We start from the raw sequence: 20,615 nt of genomic DNA, 5'->3' as shown, positions 1-20,615 counted from the left end.
TCATCCAAGTGATTGAAAGCACCTCTACTCCAGAATTTTAGTCTATCCTTCAAAACTTTCAAACGACTCATTAAACCAAAAATAGGCGAATCAAAATTGGGTAAGTTCCATACCTCTTCTACTATCTGCATGAAATCGGGGTGGTCCACCCGTGATTGAAAAAATTAAATTGTTTGCCGCGTCGGATTGGGGAATTGCCGATGGATATCACTCTGGACGATCGAAAGACCTTGATTAAGGAATCGAGCATGAGCATTTGGAAAGTTTGCTAACCATTCGTATTAACCAACACGTGGTCGATCTTTGACCGTATCCGCCCTCTCTCCTTCAGTTTGGTTACACCGGTAAATTTGTTCCCCATCCATTTGAGTTCAGTTAGTGAAGAAGAGATCATGCAATCAATGAAAGGTTGAATAATTTGACCTGTGACAGGTAAGCCACCTTCACGCTCATCTATCCCTTTTATAGCATTAAAATCACCAAGCAACACCCACGGCAATTGCATTGAGTTACCCAACTGGTGAAAGTCATTCCAGAGAGGAGTACGATCATAGAATCCATTTGCACCATAAACAAAGGAAACCGCAAAAGTTTGGTTTGATCTACGTAGGTGTGCAATTCCATGAACAATTTGCATAGAAACAAAAACTATTTGGAAATCAACATTGTCATTGTTCCAAAAGACACAAATACGACCCAAGTGATGGCTTTCATAGTTGATAAAAACTCCCCGCGATCATCCATCATACGCCTTAATGAAGCTGAGTTTGCTTCCTGACCCTAGTTTCAATCATAGCTACCATATCAAGTCCGTTATTAAAAATCCAATCTCTTATCAATCTCTCATCGAGGTTATTTAAACCTCTAACATTCCAAGCAGCCAACTTCATTGAGAAACGATGGGGGCGTAATTGATCGCTCGTGTCCCTCGTAGGACTTCTATCTCGGTCACGTAGTCCCCTACGCTCGAAAGAATGTCACTATCGGGATGTCTTGATTCTCATTTCCATCAAGCACTTGGAATCTATTTTGTCTCGCGACCACCAAAGCTCTCAGTTGAACATTAGCGGTTCCTCTTCGGCCAAGGTTTGCACGAGGTGCTCTCCATTCGTTTCCTTCTCTTTCCATATTGCTAGTGTCTCGAAGAGAATGAAAATTATTTGAATCATAAGAATGGATAAGAGTACTCACCATGGGGTTAATCGGCGCGAAGCGTTTCTATTCTTTGATCTACCATAGGAATCGTATTAATTGGATGTTGAGTGTTGTTTAAAAGAAGGCCACTAATGTTGGGGGTCCCACTTGAAATCACATTCAATTCCCTAACCGTGTGAGTTAGAGTTTTTTCAACGTCTCTTTCTCTTTGTGACACATCATTCATCCCATGAATCTCATTGTCTCCACTTTCACGGATGGATTCCATGACTAGAGTCCCTACCATGCATGAGTCCATCGTGAGATGGACTCGTTTCCGGTGGTGGTTGGTTCACCTCATCCATTGGATCGCTGCCGCCGTCCCCGTGAAACGGTAGGGCGGGACAATTTCTTCCATGATGGCCAAAAATTTTGCAGGGCTACAATGCGGGGGCATCCATTCATAATCAATACGTTGTCGAATCATTGGCCATCTCTGTCCTTTATCTTCACCCATCGTGGTAAACCCTTCGTCCCATTGGCGAGCGCAAATTCTAGCGGTCGGTCGTTCGCGTGTTTGGTCCGTCGATCGGTGTAAATTGGTACACCTACGATGCTAGCGATCTTGCTCATACTAGGGGAGCCCCATAGATGTAAATTCAAACCATACAAGCGGATCCAAACGGTATATTTTCTCTTCCGTTTGGTGAGGTTAGCATCTCGGGTCCATGGCGCGGATCAAGGTTTGTTTCCTACAGGGCCATCGCCCCCTCCATGGCTTGTCGACTTAAGTGTTTCTCTTGGAAATTGAAAGGAACACACCGTTGTCAATGCCAAAACTTCAATTCCTCCAAGTGCCCCCACTTTGCGCACAAATCTCTTCATCGCTTATAAGAACCTTTCGCCGAACACGTATCCGCCGGCGCTTCCCAACGATCTTCTTCATCCCGAACTTCTTCGGCGTGCAAATCACGATTTCCTCACCGTTTTCAATTATCGGAGGGATATAGGTGAGGTCTGCATCCTCTTCTCGTTGTCGCTTGCCCATGATAATCCCGCCCATGATGTTGCGCCGTCACCAATCTACTAACGGTCGTGGAGATGGATCCGCCGGTGTTGTCCCTCCGGCGGTCATGGAAACATCCATAGCCAAAGGAGGCGTTCAACCCTAATTCGTCTCCTACCGTAGGAATCACCTATAATTATAGTTTAATAACATATAGACTTAAAATAAAACCTCGCTGATTACCAAAAAAAAAAAAAAAAAAAAAAAAAAACACCTCGCTGGGTTTATACTTTAAAAACAAACTTTACCCAACATTATTAGTACGAGTTTTTTATATTGTTTTTATTTGCTAAAAACAATTAACCTTTTATATTCTTATATTAATACACGCTATCTTTTCCCTGATAAAAGGAGCGTTAGATTACTTTTTAAAATTTAAAAACTGTAACATTCTCTTTTTTCTACCCAAAAAAGAAAAATCATTTTATTTTTCTCATAAATTTATATTTATATATACGTGGATATTAAAGCGTAAACATAACGCTAAGTTATTAAAAAAAAAAAAAAAAAAACATCACCGACCGTTTTATCTCCCTCTTTCTTGCTCTTAAAATTGTTTCCCCTTCCTGTCCAATCCAAAACCTCTTTCCCGCTTTACTTGGTCGGTACTTCACGCTGGAACTTGCAGCGTTCCGAGGGAGGGTGGTTGCCCCTCTGAGATTTGAGATTTTTCTCAAAATGATGATGATTAGTGTTAGGTTTTTCTATTTTCAGGCGTCAGGGGTTGATTTCTCCACCTGCGTGGGCGGGGCAATACGGATGACCGTGAGAGAGGGTTTACCTCTTCTCTTATAGATAGCCGTTGTTTGCAGCCACTGGTGGAGATCCTTTTGTTGCCTGAGAAAAGGCGAACCTGAGCATCCGATCATTTGATAGAGTTTTAACCTATACAGTTTGATGTGATTAACCCTGTTTGGCTCGGGATCTTTGGTTCGTATTTTAGTTTGTATGCTTTGCTGTTAGTAAAGGGGTTAAATGATGAGGATAAGTGTTTGAGGATAAGTGTTCGGTATTTCCCTATTTTCAGGCGACACGGATTGATCTCTCCGCCTGCATGGTGGGGCAATTCGGATGATCGTGAGAGAGGGTTTTACCTCTTCTCTCATAGATAACCGATATTTGCAGCCACTGGTGGAGACCCTTTTGTTGCCTGAGAAAAGCCGAACCTGAGCATCCGATCATTTGGACGAGTTTCAACCTATACAGTTTGATGTGATTAACCCTGTTTGGCTCGGGATTTTTGTTTCTTATTTTATGTTGTATGCTTTGCTGTTAGTAAAGGGGTTAAATGATGATGATAAGTGTTCGGTATTTGCCTATTTTCAGGCGACACGGATTGATCTCTCCGACTGCATTGGCGGGGCAATTCGGATGATCGTGAGACGGTTTTACCTCTTCTCTCGTAGATAGCCGTTATTTGCAGCCACTGGTGGAGACCCTTTCGTTGCCTGAGAAAAGGCGCCCCGTTTGGCTCAGGATTTTTGGTTCTTATTCTAGTTTGTATGCTTTGCTGTTAGTAAAGGGGTTGAATAATGATGGTAAGTGTTTTGTATTTGCCTATTTTCAGGCGACATGGATTGATCTCTCCACCTGCATCGGGGTTAAATGCGTCTACTTTCTTCTTTGGTTATAAGGGAAGTTTTAAAACTGATATTCATTAACTTGTTGGTCGTATTGCATTGCAGATGAATAAAACGGGTGATCCAACCTACAAAAGTGCACTTGATTCATTCTTTGAGACGTTGAAAAATGACGTACGTTCATTTTCCCTACATGTCGTTCTTTAAGCATATTTCAGGAGAAACCACCATTTCAAATGATTATGCTCTGTTTTTAAGTTTTTGTGCATGAACAACTGAACAAATACGATTGTCATCATCTGGTTAGTTCCCTCTTAGATTTCACCCATGTAAAAGGGGTCTATCATATTTTTCTAGCATAGTATGGGTGGCTGGGAGTTTCTCCAACCCCATTCTTGTATCACTTTTCGTATGAGTATCCCTGCAGTCTCATATCAAATAATTTGTTTGGTTTTTATTAGGGTCTGGACTAAAGAAAAAAAGGGGTGCTTATTGATGTTTAGCCTGTATGATTTGTTATTTGTTTGGTTTGAATGATCTGGTGATATTTAAGTGGTTAAATGAGGGGCAGGCCTTGGCGCAATGGTCGGTGGACCACTATTGTAGCCCTGATGTCAAGGCATCAAAACAGCCTCATAGCAAAAATTGCTTAGGGGTAAGCCTCTTAGGAAAATTGCCCTCCCCCTTCCTTGCAACTCTGCTTGCATGGAAGCCTATAGCACCGGGTTCTTACTTATCTTGGATGGTTAAATAGAAGTTTTTTTTTTTTGGGGGAGGGGTGTTCAATCCTACAAGAGTACCCTTAATTACATCAAATAATGATGTATCATCATCTTCCTAGCTGTCTTCCTTTAAGCATATAAAAAAAGCAACACTTGAAATTGAGTATGCTCTAAAGTTAGTTTTTGTGCATGAACAACTTAGCGACTACAATTTGTCATCATCCAATTTGTGATAGAAGGATTCAATCATTAGAATTCCCATTGTCCCCAAATGGATATTGGTTGCTTGTGTTGGGTGGCTGGGAGTTCCACCATCCCTGTATTGCTTTTCATCCTAGAAGCCATGCAATCTGATGTTAATGAATTTTGTTTGTTCTTAGTAGGGACTGTTATTGAAAAAAAAGGTACTTGTTGATGTTTTTAATTGATATTGATGCTCAAGTCTTTTCAAACATATAGAGATTTTAATTAATCTCCACAAGACAAATTGCTGTCAAGTCATGCGAAATTAGTTGTACTAGATGGAGTGATGTATCTAGCATTTTTATGTGCCTTGTCTTTATTCTTTCTTTCTCCACTTATCTTGACTGATTCATATCTTCTTTCTCAGCAAAGCACCAAAAACACTAGAAAAGAAATGAAGGAGGATTGATGGTGCTTAGAGGGCTTTATACTTTTCTCCATGTTGCTGGCCTAATATGGCATTCCTTAGCTTATAAGGTTATATTATCTAGATCATTTGATTGTTGGCAAGTCAGGTACATATAAGTTTTGAAATAATTAATTAGTTGGATATCTTGTTGTCTAATTGCAGCTTCATAATTTGTAGATACAATTCACAATGTATAATTGTAGGCTTATGCATGGAAGTATAATTGCACAAAGGAATGTTTTACTGGTGGAGATCCTTTTGTTGCCTGAGGAAAGGCGAACCTGAGCATCTGATAATTTGAATGAGTTTCAACCTATACAATTTGATGTGATTGACCCTGTTTGGCTTGGGAATTTTGGTTCATATTTTAGTTTGTATGCTTTGCTGTTAGTAAAGGGGTTAAATGATGATGATAAGTGTTCGGTATTTGCCTATTTTCAGGCAACACGGATTGATCTCTCCACCTTCATTGGCGGGGCAATTCGGACGATCGTAAGAGAGGGTTTTACCTCTTCTCTCATAGATAACCGTTATTTGCAGCCACGGGTGGGGACCCTTTTGTTGCCTAAGAAAAGGCGGACCTGAGCATCCGATCATTTGGAAGAGTTTCAACCTATACAGTTTGATGTGATTAACCCTGTTTGGCTCGGGATTTTTGGTTCTTATTTTAGTTTGTATGCTTTGCTGTTAGTAAAGGGGTTAAATGATGATGATAAGTGTTCGGTATTTGCCTATTTTCAGGCGATACAGATTGATCTCTCCGCCTGCATTGGCGGGGCAATTCGGATGATCATGAGAGGGGTTTACCTCTTCTCTCGTAGATAACCGTTATTTGCAGCCACAAGTGGAGACCCTTTTGTTGCCTGAGAAAAGGCCCCCCGTTTGGCTCAGGATTTTTGGTTATTATTCTAGTTTGTATGCTTTGCTGTTAGTGTACGGGTTGAATAATGATGGTAAGTGTTTGGTATTTGCCTATTTTCGGGCGATACAGATTGATCTCTCCGCCTGCATTGGCGGGGCAATTCGGATGATCGTGAGAGGGTTTTACCTCTTCTCTCGTAGATAACCGTTATTTGCAGCCACAAGTGGAGACCCTTTTGTTGCCTGAGAAAAGGCGCCCCGTTTGGCTCAGGATTTTTGGTCATTATTCTAGTTTGTATGCTTTGCTGTTAGTATACGGGTTGAATAATGATGGTAAGTGTTTGGTATTTGCCTATTTTCAGGCGACATGGATTGATCTCTCCACCTGCATTGGGGTTAAATGCGTCTACTTTCTTCTTTGGTTATAAGGGAAGTTTTAAAACTGATATTCATTACCTTGTTGGTCTTATTGCAGATGAATAGCACGGGTGATCCAACCTACAAAAGTGCACTTGATTCATTCTTTGAGACGTTGAAAAATGACGTACGTTCATTTTCCCTACATGTCCTCCTTTAAGCATATTTCAGGAGAAACCACCATTTCAAATGATTATGCTCTGTTTTTAAGTTTTTGTGCATGAACAACTGAACAAATACGATTGTCATCATCTGGTTAGTTTCCTCTTAGATTTCACCCATGTAAAAGGGGTCTATCATATTTTTCTAGCATAGTATGGGTGGCTGGGAGTTTCTCCAACCCCATTCTTTTATCACTTTTCGTATGAGTAACCCTGCAGTCTCATATCAAATAATTTGTTTGGTTTTTATTAGGGTCTGGAGTAAAGAAAAAAAGGGGTGCTTTTTGATGTTTAGCCTGTATGATTTGTTATTTGTTTGGTTTGAATGATCTGGTGATATTTAAGTGGTTAAATGAGGGGCAGGCCTTGGCGCAATGGTCGGTGGATCACTATTGTAGCCCTGAGGTCAAGGCATCAAAACAGCCTCATAGCAAAAATTGCTTAGGGGTAAGCCTCTTAGGAAAATTGCCCTCCCCCTTCCCTGCAACTCTGCTTGCATGGAAGCCTATAGCACCGGGTTCTTACTTATCTTGGATGGTTAAATAGAAAATTTTTTTTTGGGGGAGGGGTGTTCAATCCTACAAGAGTACCCTTAATTACATTAAATAATGATGTATCATCATCTTCCTAGCTGTCCTTCTTTAAGCATATAAAAAAAGCAACACTTGAAATTGAGTATGCTCTAAAGTTAGTTTTTGTGCATGAACAACTTAGTGACTACAATTTGTCATCATCCAATTTGTGATAGAAGGATTCAATCATTAGAATTCCCATTGTCCCCAAATGGATATTGGTTGCTTGTGTTGGGTGGCTGGGAGTTCCACCATCCCTGCATTGCTTTTCATCCTAGAAGCCATGCAATCTGATGTTAATGAATTTTGTTTGTTCTTAGTAGGGACTGTTATTGAAAAAAAGGGTACTTGTTGATGTTTTTAATTGACATTGATGCTCAAGTCTTTTCAAACATATAGAGATTTTAATTAATCTCCACAAGAGAAATTGGTGTCAAGTCATGCGAAATTAGTTGTACTAGATGGAGTGATGTATCTAGCATTTTTATGTGCCTTGTCTTTATTCTTTCTTTCTCCACTTTTCTTGACTGATTCCTATCTTCTTTCTCAGCAAAGCACCAAAAACACTAGAAAAGAAATGAAGGAGGATTGATGGTGCTTAGAGGGCTTTATACTTTTCTCCATGTTGCTGGCCTAAATATGGCATTCCTTAGCTTATGAGGTTATATTATCTAGATCATTTGATGGTTGGCAAGTCAGGTACACATGAGTTTTGAAATAATTAATTAGTCGGATATCTTTTGTCTAATTGCAGCTTCATAATTTGTAGATACAATTCACAATGTATAATTTTAGGTTTATGTATGGAAATATAATTGCACAAAGGAATGCTTTACTGGTGGAGATCCTTTTGTTGCTTGAGGAAAGGCGAACCTGAGCATCTGATCATTTGAATGAGTTTCAACCTATACAATTTGATGTGATTGACCCTGTTTGGCTTGGGAATTTTGGTTCGTATTTTAGTTTGTATGCTTTGCTGTTGGTAAAGGGGTTAAATGATGAGAATAAGTTTTCGGTATTTGCCTATTTTCAGGCGACACGGATTGATCTCTCCGCCTTCACTGGCAGGGCAATTCGGAGGATCGTTAGAAAGGGTTTTACCTCTTCTCTCATAGATAACCGTTATTTGCAGCCACGGGTGGGGACCCTTTTGTTGCCTAAGAAAAGGCGGACCTTAGCATCCGATCATTTGGACGAGTTTCAACCTATACAGTTTGATGTGATTAACCCTGTTTGGCTCGGGATTTTTGGTTCTTATTTTTGTTTGTATGCATTGCTGTTAGTAAAGGGGCTAAATGATGATGATAAGTGTTCGGTATTTGCCTATTTTCAGGTGACACAGATTGATCTCTCCGCCTGCATTGGCTGGGCAATTCGGATGATCGTGAGTGAGGGTTTTACCTCTTCTCTCATAGATAACCGTTATTTGCAGCCACGGGTGGTGACCCTTTTGTTGTCTGAGAAAAGGCGAACTTGAGCATCCGATCATTTGGATGAGTTTCAATCTATACAGTTTGTTGTGATTAACCCTGTTTGGCTCGGGATTTTTGGTTCTTATTTTAGTTTGTATGCTTTGCTGTTATTAAAGCGGTTAAATGATCATGATAAGTGTTCGGTATTTGCCTATTTTCAGGAGACACAGATTGATCTCTCCACCTGCATTGGCGGGGCAATTCGGATGATCGTGAGAGAGGGTTTTACCTCTTCTTTCATAGATAACCTTTATTTGCAGCCACTGGTGGAAACCCTTTTGTTGCCTGAGAAAAGGCGAACCTGAGCATCCAATCATTTGGATGAGTTTCAACCTATACAGTTGATGTGATTAACTTTTTGGCTCTGGATTTTTGGTTCTTATTTTAGTTTGTATGCTTTGCTGTTAATAAAGGGGTTAAATGATGATGATAAGTGTTCGATATTTGCTTATTTTCAGGCGACACAGATTGATCTCTCCACCTGCATTGGCAGGGCAAGACGGATGATCGTGAGAGAGGGTTTACCTCTTCTCTTATAGATAACCGTTGTTTGCAGCCACTGGTGGAGGTCCTTTTGTTGCCTGAGAAAAGGCGAACTTGAGCATCCATTAATTTGAATGAGTTTTAACCTATACAGTTTGATGTGATTAACCCTGTTTGGCTCGAGATCTTTGGTTCGTATTTTAGTTTGTATGCTTTGCTGTTAGTAAAGGGGTTAAATGATGAGGATAAGTGTTCGGTATTTGCCTATTTTCAGGCAACATGGATTGATCTCTCCGCCTGCATTGGTGGGGCAATTTGGATGATCGTGAGAGAGGGTTTTACCTCTTCTCTCATGGATAACCGATATTTGCAGCCATTGGTGGAGACCCTTTTGTTGCCTGAGAAAAGGCGAACCTGAGCATCCGATCATTTGGACGAGTTTCAACCTATACAGTTTGATGTGATTAACCCTGTTTGGCTCGGGATTTTTGGTTCTTATTTTAGTTTGTATGCTTTGCTGTTAATAAAGGGGTTAAATGATGATGATAAGGGTTCAATATTTTCCTATTTTCAGGCGACACAGGTTGATCTCTCCACCTGCATTGGCAGGGCAAGACAGATGATCGTGAGAGAGGATTTACCTCGTCTCTTATAGATAACCGTTGTTTGCAGCCGCTGGTGGAGATCCTTTTGTTGCCTGAGAAAAGGCGAACCTGAGCATCCGTTAATTTGAACGAGTTTTAACCTATAGTGTATGATGTGATTAACCCTGTTTGGCTCGAGATCTTTGGTTCGTATTTTAGTTTGTATGCTTTGCTGTTAGTAAAGGGGTTAAATGATGAGGATAAGTGTTCGGTATTTGCCTATTTTCAGGCGACACGGATTGATCTCTCCGCCTGCATTGGCGTGGCAATTCGGATGATCGTGAGAGGGTTTTACCCCTTCTCTCGTGGATAACCATTATTTGCAGCCACCGGTGGAGACCCTTTTGTTGCCTGAGAAAAGGCGCCTCGTTTGGCTCAGGATTTTTGGTTCTTATTCTAGTTTGTATGCTTTGCTGTTAGTAAAGGGGTTGAATAATGATGGTAAGTGTTTGGTATTTGCCTATTTTCAGGCGACATGGATTGATCTCTCCACTTGCATTGGGGTTAAATGCGTCTACTTTCTTCTTTGGTTATAAGGGAAGTTTTAAAACTGATATTCATTGACTTGTTGGTCTTATTGCAAATGAATAACACGGGTGATCCAACCTACAAAAGTTCACTTGATTCATTCTTTGAGACGTTGAAAAATGACGTACGTTAATTTTCCCTACATGTCCTCCTTTAAGCATATTTCAGTAGAAACCACCATTTCAAATGATTATGCTCTTTTTTTAAGTTTTTGTGCATGAACAACTGAACAAATACGATTGTCATCATCTGGTTAGTTCCCTCTTAGATTTCACCCATGTAAAAGGGGTCTATCATATTTTTCTAGCATAGTATGGGTGGCTGGGAGTTTCTCCAACCCCATTCTTTTATCACTTTTCGTATGAGTATCCCTGCAGTCTCATATCAAATAATTTGTTTGGTTTTTATTAGGGTCTGGAGTAAAGAAAAAAGGGGTGCTTTTTGATGTTTAGCTTGTATGATTTGTTATTTGTTTGGTTTGAATGATCTGGTTATATTTAAGTGGTTAAATGAGGGGCAGGCCTTGGCGCAATGGTCGGTGGATCACTATTGTAGCCCTGAGGTCAAGGCATCAAAACAGCCTCATAGCAAAAATTGCTTAGGGGTAAGCCTCTTAGGAAAATTGCCCTCCCCCTTCCCTGCAACTCTGCTTGCATGGAAGCCTATAGCACCGGGTTCTTACTTATCTTGGATGGTTAAATAGAAATTTTTTTTTTGGGGGAGGGGTGTTCAATCCTACAAGAGTACCCTTAATTACATTAAATAATGATGTATCATCATCTTCCTAGCTGTCCTCCTTTAAGCATATAAAAAAAGCAACACTTGAAATTGAGTATGCTCTAAAGTTAGTTTTTGTGCATGAACAACTTAGTGACTAAAATTTGTCATCATCCAATTTGTGATAGAAGGATTCAATCATTAGAATTCCCATTGTCCCCAAATGGATATTGGTTGCTTGTGTTGGGTGGCTGGGAGTTCCACCATCCCTGCATTGCTTTTCATCCTAGAAGCCATGCAATCTGATGTTAATGAATTTTGTTTGTTCTTAGTAGGGACTGTTATTGAAAAAAAAGGTACTTGTTGATGTTTTTAATTGACATTGATGCTCAAGTCTTTTCAAACATATAGAGATTTTAATTAATCTCCACAAGAGAAATTGCTGTCAAGTCATGCGAAATTAGTTGTACTAGATGGAGTGATGTATCTAGCATTTTTATGTGCCTTGTCTTTATTCTTTCTTTCTCCACTTTTCTTGACTGATTCCTATCTTCTTTCTCAGCAAAGCACCAAAAACACTAGAAAAGAAATGAAGGAGGATTGATGGTGCTTAGAGGGCTTTATACTTTTCTCCATGTTGCTGGCCTAAATATGGCATTCCTTAGCTTATGAGGTTATATTATCTAGATCATTTGATGGTTGGCAAGTCAGGTACACATGAGTTTTGAAATAATTAATTAGTCGGATATCTTTTGTCTAATTGCAGCTTCATAATTTGTAGATACAATTCACAATGTATAATTTTAGGTTTATGTATGGAAATATAATTGGACAAAGGAATGTTTTACTGGTGGAGATCCTTTTGGTTCTTGAGGAAAGGCGAACCTGAGCATCTGATCATTTGAATGAGTTTCAACCTATACAATTTGATGTGATTGACCCTGTTTGGCTTGGGAATTTTGGTTCGTATTTTAGTTTGTATGCTTTGCAGTTGGTAAAGGGGTTAAATGATGATAATAAGTGTTCGGTATTTGCCTATTTTCAGGCGACACGGATTGATCTCTCCGCCTTCACTGGCAGGGCAATTCGGACGATCGTTAGAAAGGGTTTTACCTCTTCTCTCATAGATAACCGTTATTTGCAGCCACGGGTGGGGACCCTTTTGTTGCCTAAGAAAAGGCGGACCTTAGCATCCGATCATTTGGACGAGTTTCAACCTATACAGTTTGATGTGATTAACCCTGTTTGGCTCGGGATTTTTGGTTCTTATTTTAGTTTGTATGCATTGCTGTTAGTAAAGGGGCTAAATGATGATGATAAGTGTTCGGTATTTGCCTATTTTCAGGTGACACAGATTATTCTCTCCGCCTGCATTGGCTGGGCAATTCGGATGATCGTGAGAGAGGGTTTTACCTCTTCTCTAATCGATAACCGTTATTTGCAGCCACGGGTGGTGACCCTTTTGTTGTCTGAGAAAAGGCGAACTTGAGCATCCGATCATTTGGATGAGTTTCAATCTATACAGTTTGTTGTGATTAACCCTGTTTGGCTCGGGATTTTTGGTTCTTATTTTAGTTTGTATGCTTTGCTGTTATTAAAGCGGTTAAATGATCATGATAAGTGTTCGGTATTTGCCTATTTTCAGGCGACACCGATTGATCTCTCCACCTGCATTGGCGGGGCAATTGGGATGATCGTGAGAGGGGGTTTTACCTCTTCTTTCATAGATAACCTTTATTTGCAGCCACTGGTGGAGACCCTTTTGTTGCCTGAGAAAATGCGAACCTGAGCATCCAATCATTTGGATGAGTTTCAACCTATACAGTTGATGTGATTAACTTTTTGGCTCTGGATTTTTGGTTCTTATTTTAGTTTGTATGCTTTGCTGTTAATAAAGGGGTTAAATGATGATGATAAGTGTTCGATATTTGCTTATTTTCAGGCGACACGGGATTGATCTCTCCACCGCATTGGCCGGGGCAAGACGGATGATCGTGAGAGAGGGTTTACCTCTTCTCTTATAGATAACCGTTGTTTGCAGCCACTGGTGGAGATCGTTTTGTTGCCTGAGAAAAGGCGAACATGACCATCCGTTAATTTGAATGAGTTTTAACCTATACAGTTTGATGTGATTAACCCTGTTTGGCTCGAGATCTTTGGTTCGTATTTTAGTTTGTATGCTTTGCTGTTAGTAAAGGGGTTAAATGATGAGGATAAGTGTTCGGTATTTGCCTATTTTCAGGCGACATGGATTGATCTCTCCGCCTGCATTGGTGGGGCAATTTGGATGATCGTGAGAGAGGGTTTTACCTCTTCTCTCATGGATAACCGTTATTTGCAGCCATTGGTGGAGACCCTTTTGTTGCCTGAGAAAAGGCGAACCTGAGCATCCAATCATTTGGACGAGTTTCAACCTATACAGTTGATGTGATTAACTTTTTGGCTCTGGATTTTTGGTTCTTATTTTAGTTTGTATGCTTTGCTGTTAATAAAGGGGTTAAATGATGATGATAAGTGTTCAATATTTTCCTATTTTCAGGCGACACAGGTTGATCTCTCCACCTGCATTGGCAGGGCAAGACGGATGATCGTGAGAGAGGATTTACCTCGTCTCTTATAGATAACCGTTGTTTGCAGCCGCTGGTGGAGATCCTTTTGTTGCCTGAGAAAAGGCGAACCTGAGCATCCGTTAATTTGAATGAGTTTTAACCTATACTGTTTGATGTGATTAACCCTGTTTGGCTCGAGATCTTTGGTTCGTATTTTAGTTTGTATGCTTTGCTGTTAGTAAAGGGGTTAAATGATGAGGATAAGTGTTCGGTATTTGCCTATTTTCAGGCGACAAGGATTGATCTCTCCGCCTGCATTGGCGGGGCAATTCGGATGATCGTGAGAGGGTTTTACCCCTTCTCTCGTGGATAACCATTATTTGCAGCCACCGGTGGAGACCCTTTTGTTGCCTGAGAAAAGGCGCCCCGTTTGGCTCAGGATTTTTGGTTCTTATTCTAGTTTGTATGCTTTGCTGTTAGTAAAGGGGTTGAATAATGATGGTAAGTGTTTGGTATTTGCCTATTTTCAGGCGACATGGATTGATCTCTCCACCTGCATTGGGGTTAAATGCGTCTACTTTGTTCTTTGGTTATAAGGGAAGTTTTAAAACTGATATTCATTAACTTGTTGGTCTTATTGCAAATTAATAACACGGGTGATCCAACCTACAAAAGTTCACTTGATTCATTCTTTGAGACGTTGAAAAATGACGTACGTTAATTTTCCCTACATGTCCTCCTTTAAGCATATTTCAGGAGAAACCACCATTTCAAATGATTATGCTCTTTTTTTTAGTTTTTGTGCATGAACAACTGAACAAATACGATTGTCATCATCTGGTTAGTTCCCTCTTAGATTTCACCCATGTAAAAGGGGTCTATCATATTTTTCTAGCATAGTATGGGTGGCTGGGAGTTTCTCCAACCCCATTCTTTTATCACTTTTCGTATGAGTATCCCTGCAGTCTCATATCCAATAATTTGTTTGGTTTTTATTAGGGTCTGGAGTAAAGAAAAAAGGGGTGCTTTTTGATGTTTAGCTTGTATGATTTGTTATTTGTTTGGTTTGAATGATCTGGTTATATTTTAGTGGTCAAATGAGGGGCAGGCCTTGGCGCAATGGTCGGTGGACCACTATTGTAGCCCTGATGTCAAGGCATCAAAACAGCCTCATAGCAAAAATTGCCTGGTGGTAAGCCCTCTTAGGAAAATTGCCCTCCCCCCTCCCTGCAACTGTGCTTGCATGGAAGCCTATAGCACCGGGTTCTTACTTATCTTGGATGGTTAAATAGAATATTTTTTTTTTGGGGGGGGGGGGTGGTCAATCCTACAAGAATACCCTTAATTACATTAAATAATGATGTATCATCATCTTCCTAGTTGTCTTCCTTTAAGCATATAAAAAAAGCAACACTTGAAATTGAGTATGCTCTAATGTTAGTTTTTGTGCATGAACAACTTAGCGACTACAATTTGTCATCATCCAATTTGTGATAGAAGGATTCAATCATTAGAATTCCCATTGGCCCCAAATGGATATGGTTGCTTGTGTTGGGTGGCTGGGAGTTCCACCATCCCTGTATTACTTTTCATCCTAGAAGGCATGCAATCTGATGTTAATGAATTTTGTTTGTTCTTAGTAGGGACTGTTATTGAAAAAAAAAGTACTTGATGTTTTTCATTGACATTGATGCTCAAGTCTTTTCAAACATATAGAGATTTTAATTAATCTCCACAAGACAAATTGGTGTCAAGTCATGCGAAATTAGTTGTACTAGATGGAGTGATGTATCTAGCATTTTTATGTGCCTTGTCTTTATTCTTTCTTTCTCCACTTATCTTGACTGATTCCTATCTTCTTTCTCAGCAAAGCTCCAAAAACACTAGAAAAGAAATGAAGGAGGATTGATGGTACTTAGAGGGCTTTATACTTTTCTCCATGTTGCTGGCCTAATATGGCATTCCTTAGCTTATGAGGTTATATTATCTAGATCATTTGATGGTTGGCAAGTCAGGTACATATAAGTTTTGAAATAATTAATTAGTTGGATATCTTGTTGTCTAATTGCAGCTTCATAATTTTTAGATACAATTCACAATGTATAATTTTAGGCTTATGCATGGAAATATAATTGCAGAAAGGAATGTTGTACTGGCGGAGATCCTTTTGTTGCCTGAGGAAAGGCGAACCTGAGCATCTGATCATTTGAATGAGTTTCAACCTATACAATTTGGTGTGATTGACCCTGTTTGGCTTGGGAATTTTGGTTCATATTTTAGTTTGTATGCTTTGCTGTTAGTAAAGGGGTTAAATGATGATGATAAGTGTTCGGTATTTGCCTATTTTCAGGTAACACGGATTGATCTCTCCACCTTCATTGGCGGGGCAATTCGGACCATCGTGAGAGAGGGTTTTACCTCTTCTCTCATAGATAACCATTATTTGCAGCCACGGGTGGAGACCCTTTTGTTGCCTAAGAAAATGCGGACCTGAGCATCCGATCATTTGGAAGAGTTTCAACCTATACAGTTTGATGTGATTAACCCTGTTTGGCTTGGGATTTTTGGTTCTTACTTTAGTTGGTATGCATTGCTGTTAGTAAAGGGGCTAAATGATGATGATAAGTGTTCGGTATTTTCCTATTTTCAGGCGACACGGATTGATCTCTCCGTCTGCATTGGCTGGGCAATTCGGATGATAGTGAGAGAGTGTTTTACCTCCTCTCTCATGGATAACCGTTATTTGCAGCCACTGGTGGAGACCCTTTTGTTGCCCTCATTTGGTTGTTTTCCTCTGTTTTCCCGTGCTCTGTCTTTTTGTTTTCGCGCCCCCCTCCCCCTTCTTCCCCCCGCTCCCTTTCCCCTTTGTCTGGCGACCCCTTGATCTCTCCACTCCGATCATTTGGTTGAGTTTATAGATAACCGTTGTTGCACAGTGGGTTTTGTTGTGAGAACGGCGAACATGAGCATCCGTTAATTGAGGTTTTAACCTATGTGGGGATTCCCCGTTTGGTTCTTGATCTTTGGTTCGTATTTTAGTTTGTATGCTTTGCTGTTAGTAAAGCGGTTAAATGATGATGATAAGTGTTCGGTATTTGCCTATTTTCAGGCGACACAGATTGATCTCTCCACTTGCATTGGCGGGGCAATTCGGATGATCGTGAGAGAGGGTTTTACCTCTTCTTTCATAGATAACCTTTATTTGCAGCCACTGGTGGAGACCCTTTTGTTGCCTGAGAAAAGGCGAACCTGAGCATCCAATCATTTGGACGAGTTTCAACCTATACAGTTGATGTGATTAACTTTTTGGCTCTGGATTTTTGGTTCTTATTTTAGTTTGTATGCTTTGCTGTTAATAAAGGGGTTAAATGATGATGATAAGTGTTCGATATTTTCCTATTTTCAGGCGACACAGATTGATCTCTCCACCTGCATTGGCAGGGCAAGACGGATGATTGTGAGAGAGGGTTTACCTCGTCTCTTATAGATAACCGTTGTTTGCAGCCGCTGGTGGAGATCCGTTTGTTGCCTGAGAAAAGGCGAACCTGAGCATCCGTTAATTTGAATGAGTTTTAACCTATACTGTTGATGTGTTTAACCCTGTTTGGCTCGAGATCTTTGATTCGTATTTTAGTTCTTATGCTTTGCTGTTAGTAAAGGGGTTAAATGATGAGGATAAGTGTTCGGTATTTGCCTATTTTCAGGCGACATGGATTGATCTCTCCGCCTGCATTGGTGGGGCAATTCGGATGATCGTGAGAGAGGGTTGTACCTCTTCTCTCATGGATTACCGATATTTGCAGCCATTGGTGGAGACCCTTTTGTTGCCTGAGAAAAGGCGCCCCGTTTGGCTCAGGATTTTTGGTTCTTATTCTAGTTTGTATGCTTTGCTGTTAGTAAAGGGGTTGAATAATGATGGTAAGTGTTTGGTATTTGCCTATTTTCAGGCGACATGGATTGATCTCTCCACCTGCATTGGGGTTAAATGCGTCTACTTTCTTCTTTGGTTATAAGGGAAGTTTTAAAACTGATATTCATTAACTTGTTGGTCTTATTGCAAATGTATAACACGGGTGATCCAATCTACAAAAGTGCACTTGATTCATTCTTTGAGACGTTTAAAAATGACGTACGTTTATTTTCCCTACATGTCCTCATTTAAGCATATTTCAGGAGAAACCACCATTTCAAATGATTATGCTCTGTTTTTAAGTTTTTGTGCATGAACAACTGAACAAATACGATTGTCATCATCTGGTTAGTTCCCTCTTAGATTTCACCCATGTAAAAGGGGTCTATCATATTTTTCTAGCATAGTATGGGTGGCTGGGAGTTTCTCCAACCCCATTCTTTTATCACTTTTCGTATGAGTATCCCTGCAGTCTCATATCTAATAATTTGTTTGGTTTTTATTAGGGTCTGGACTAAAGAAAAAAGGGGTGCTTTTTGATGTTTAGCCTGTATGATTTGTTATTTGTTTGGTTTGAATGATCTGGTTATATTTTAGTGGTCAAATGAGGGGCAGGCCTTGGCGCAATGGTCGGTGGACCACTATTGTAGCCCTGAGGTCAAGGCTTCAAAACAGCCTCATAGCAAAAATTGCGTGGGGTTAAGCCTCTTAGGAAAATTGCCCTCCCCCCTCCCTGCAACTCTGCTTGCATGGAAGCCTATAGCACCGGGTTCTTACTTATCTTGGATGGTTAAATAAAATATTTTTTTTTGGGGGGGGGGTGGTCAATCCTACAAGAATACCCTTAATTACAGTAGATAATGATGTATCATCGTCTTCCTAGCTGTCTTCCTTTAAGCATATAAAAAAAGCAACACTTGAAATTGAGTATGCTCTAAAGTTAGTTTTTGTGCATGAACAACTTAGCGACTACAATTTGTCATCATCCAATTTGTGATAGAAGGATTCAATCATTAGAATTCCCATTGTCCCCAAATGGATATGGTTGCTTGTGTTGGGTGGCTGGGAGTTCCACCATCCCTGTATTACTTTTCATCCTATAAGGCATGCAATCTGATGTTAATGAATTTTGTTTGTTCTTAGTAGGGACTGTTGTTGAAAAAAAAAAGTACTTGATGTTTTTCATTGATATTGATGCTGAAGTGTTTTCAAACATATAGAGATTTTAATTAATCTCCATAAGACAAATTGCTGTCAAGTCATGCGAAATTAGTTGTACTAGATGGAGTGATGTATGTAGCATTTTTATGTGCCTTGTCTTTATTCTTTCTTTCTCCACTTATCTTGACTGATTCCTATCATCTTTCTCAGCAAAGCACCAAAAACACTAGAAAAGAAATGAAGGAGGATTGATGGTACTTAGAGGGCTTTATACTTTTCTCCATGTTGCTGGCCTAATATGGCATTCCTTAGCTTATGAGGTTATATTATCTAGACCCTGTTTGGCTTCTGAATTTTGGTTCATATTTTAGTTTGTATGCTTTGCTGTTAGTAAAGGGGTTAAATGATGATGATCAGATGGTTTCAACCTATACAATTTGGTGTGATTGACCCTGGCTGGGAATTTTCAGGCAGGTACACGGTAAATGATGATGAAGTTTGGGTTTTTTGTTTTTTTCAGGCCACCCGTTGATCTCTCCCACCTTCATTGGCTGGGCAATTCGGACGATCGTGAGAGAGGGTTTTACCTCTTCTCTCATAGATAACCGTTATTTGCAGCCACGGGTGGAGACCATTTTGTTGCCTAAGAAAAGGCGGACCTGAGCATCCGATCATTTGGAAGAGTTTCAACCTATACCGTTTGATGTGATTAACTCTGTTTGGCTCGGGATTTTTGGTTCTTGTTTTAGTTTGTATGCTTTGCTGTTAGTAAATGGGTTAAATGATGATGATTAGTGGTCGGTATTTGCCTATTTTCAGGCGACACCAATTGATCTCTCCGCCTGCATTGGCGGGGCAATTCGGATGATCGTGAGAGAGGGTTTTACCTCTTCTCTCATAGATAACCGTTATTTGCAGCCACTGGTGGAGACCCTTTTGTTGCCTGAGAAAAGGCGAACCTGAGCATCCGATCATTTGGATGAGTTTCATCCTATACAGTTTGTTGTGATTAACCCTGTTTGGCTCGGGATTTTTGGTTCTTATTTTAGTTTGTATGCTTTGCTGTTAGTAAAGCGGTTAAATGATGATGATAAGTGTTCGGTATTTGCCTATTTTCAGGCGACACAGATTGATCTCTCCACCAGCATTGGCGGGGCAATTCGGAGGATCGTGAGAGAGGGTTTTACCTCTTCTCTCATAGATAACGGTTATTTGCAGCCACTGGTGGAGACCCTTTTGTTGCCTAAGAAAAGGCGAACCTGAGCATCCGATCATTTGGATGAGTTTCAACCTATACATTTTGATGTGATTAACCCTGTTTGGCTCGGGATTTTTGGTTCTTATTTTAGTTTGTATGCTTTGCTGTTAATAAAGGGGTTCGATGATGATGATAAATGTTCGGTATTTGCCTATTTTCAGGGGACACAGATTGATCTCTCCACCTGCATTGCCGGGGCAATTCGGATGATCGTGAGAGAGGGCATTTACCTCTTCTCTCATAGATAACTGTTATTTGCAGCCACTGGTGGAGACCCTTTTGTTACCTTAGAAAATGTGAACTTGAGCATCCGATCATTTGGATGAGTTTCAACCTATGCAGTTTGATGTGATTAACGCTGTTTGGTTCGGGATTTTTGGTTCTTATTTTATTTTGTATTCTTTGCTGTTAGTAAATGGGTTAAATAATGCGTCTACTTTCTTCTTTGGTTATAAGAGAAGTTTTAAAACTGATTCTCATTAACTTGTTTGTCTTATTGCAGATGAAGAACATGGGTGATCCAACCTACAAAAGTACACTATATTCATTCTGTGAGACGTTGAAATATGACGTACGTTCATTTTTCTTACCTGTCGTCCTTTAAGCATATTTCTGGAGAAACCACCCTTTCAAATGATTATGCTCTGTTTTAAAGTTTTTGTGCATGGACAATTGAACGAATACGATTATCATCATCTAGTTTGTTCCGTCTTAGATTTCACCCATGT

The 20,615-nt window shown here is 40.1% G+C and overlaps 1 long non-coding RNA gene across 3 annotated transcripts in view; it reads left to right on the top strand.

The window, feature by feature from the left end:
- Nucleotides 1-2,752: 2,752 nt before the first annotated feature.
- The window catches only part of LOC149027583 (uncharacterized), a 50,992-nt gene continuing 33,129 nt past the window's right edge, over nucleotides 2,753-20,615 (top strand). Inside the window, exons 1-7 of one of the 3 annotated variants that reach the window (XR_016174716.1) lie at nucleotides 2,753-3,954; nucleotides 5,113-6,559; nucleotides 7,716-7,864; nucleotides 11,572-11,720; nucleotides 15,426-15,573; nucleotides 18,840-18,949; nucleotides 20,049-20,458. This is a non-coding gene — a long non-coding RNA (uncharacterized LOC149027583). The remainder of the gene's footprint in view (nucleotides 3,955-5,112; nucleotides 6,560-7,715; nucleotides 7,865-11,571; nucleotides 11,721-15,425; nucleotides 15,574-18,839; nucleotides 18,950-20,048; nucleotides 20,459-20,615) is intronic. The other 2 variants (XR_016174717.1, XR_016174715.1) reach the window with 2 other exon arrangements.

Source organism: Hakea prostrata, chromosome 1 (assembly GCF_041222555.1).
Source record: "Hakea prostrata isolate BN-2017 chromosome 1, UWA_Hpros_2, whole genome shotgun sequence".
Taxonomy (NCBI): Eukaryota; Viridiplantae; Streptophyta; class Magnoliopsida; order Proteales; family Proteaceae; genus Hakea; species Hakea prostrata.
Note: the sequence above shows the minus strand (reverse complement) of the source record. Positions and strands in the feature narration are given on the sequence as shown.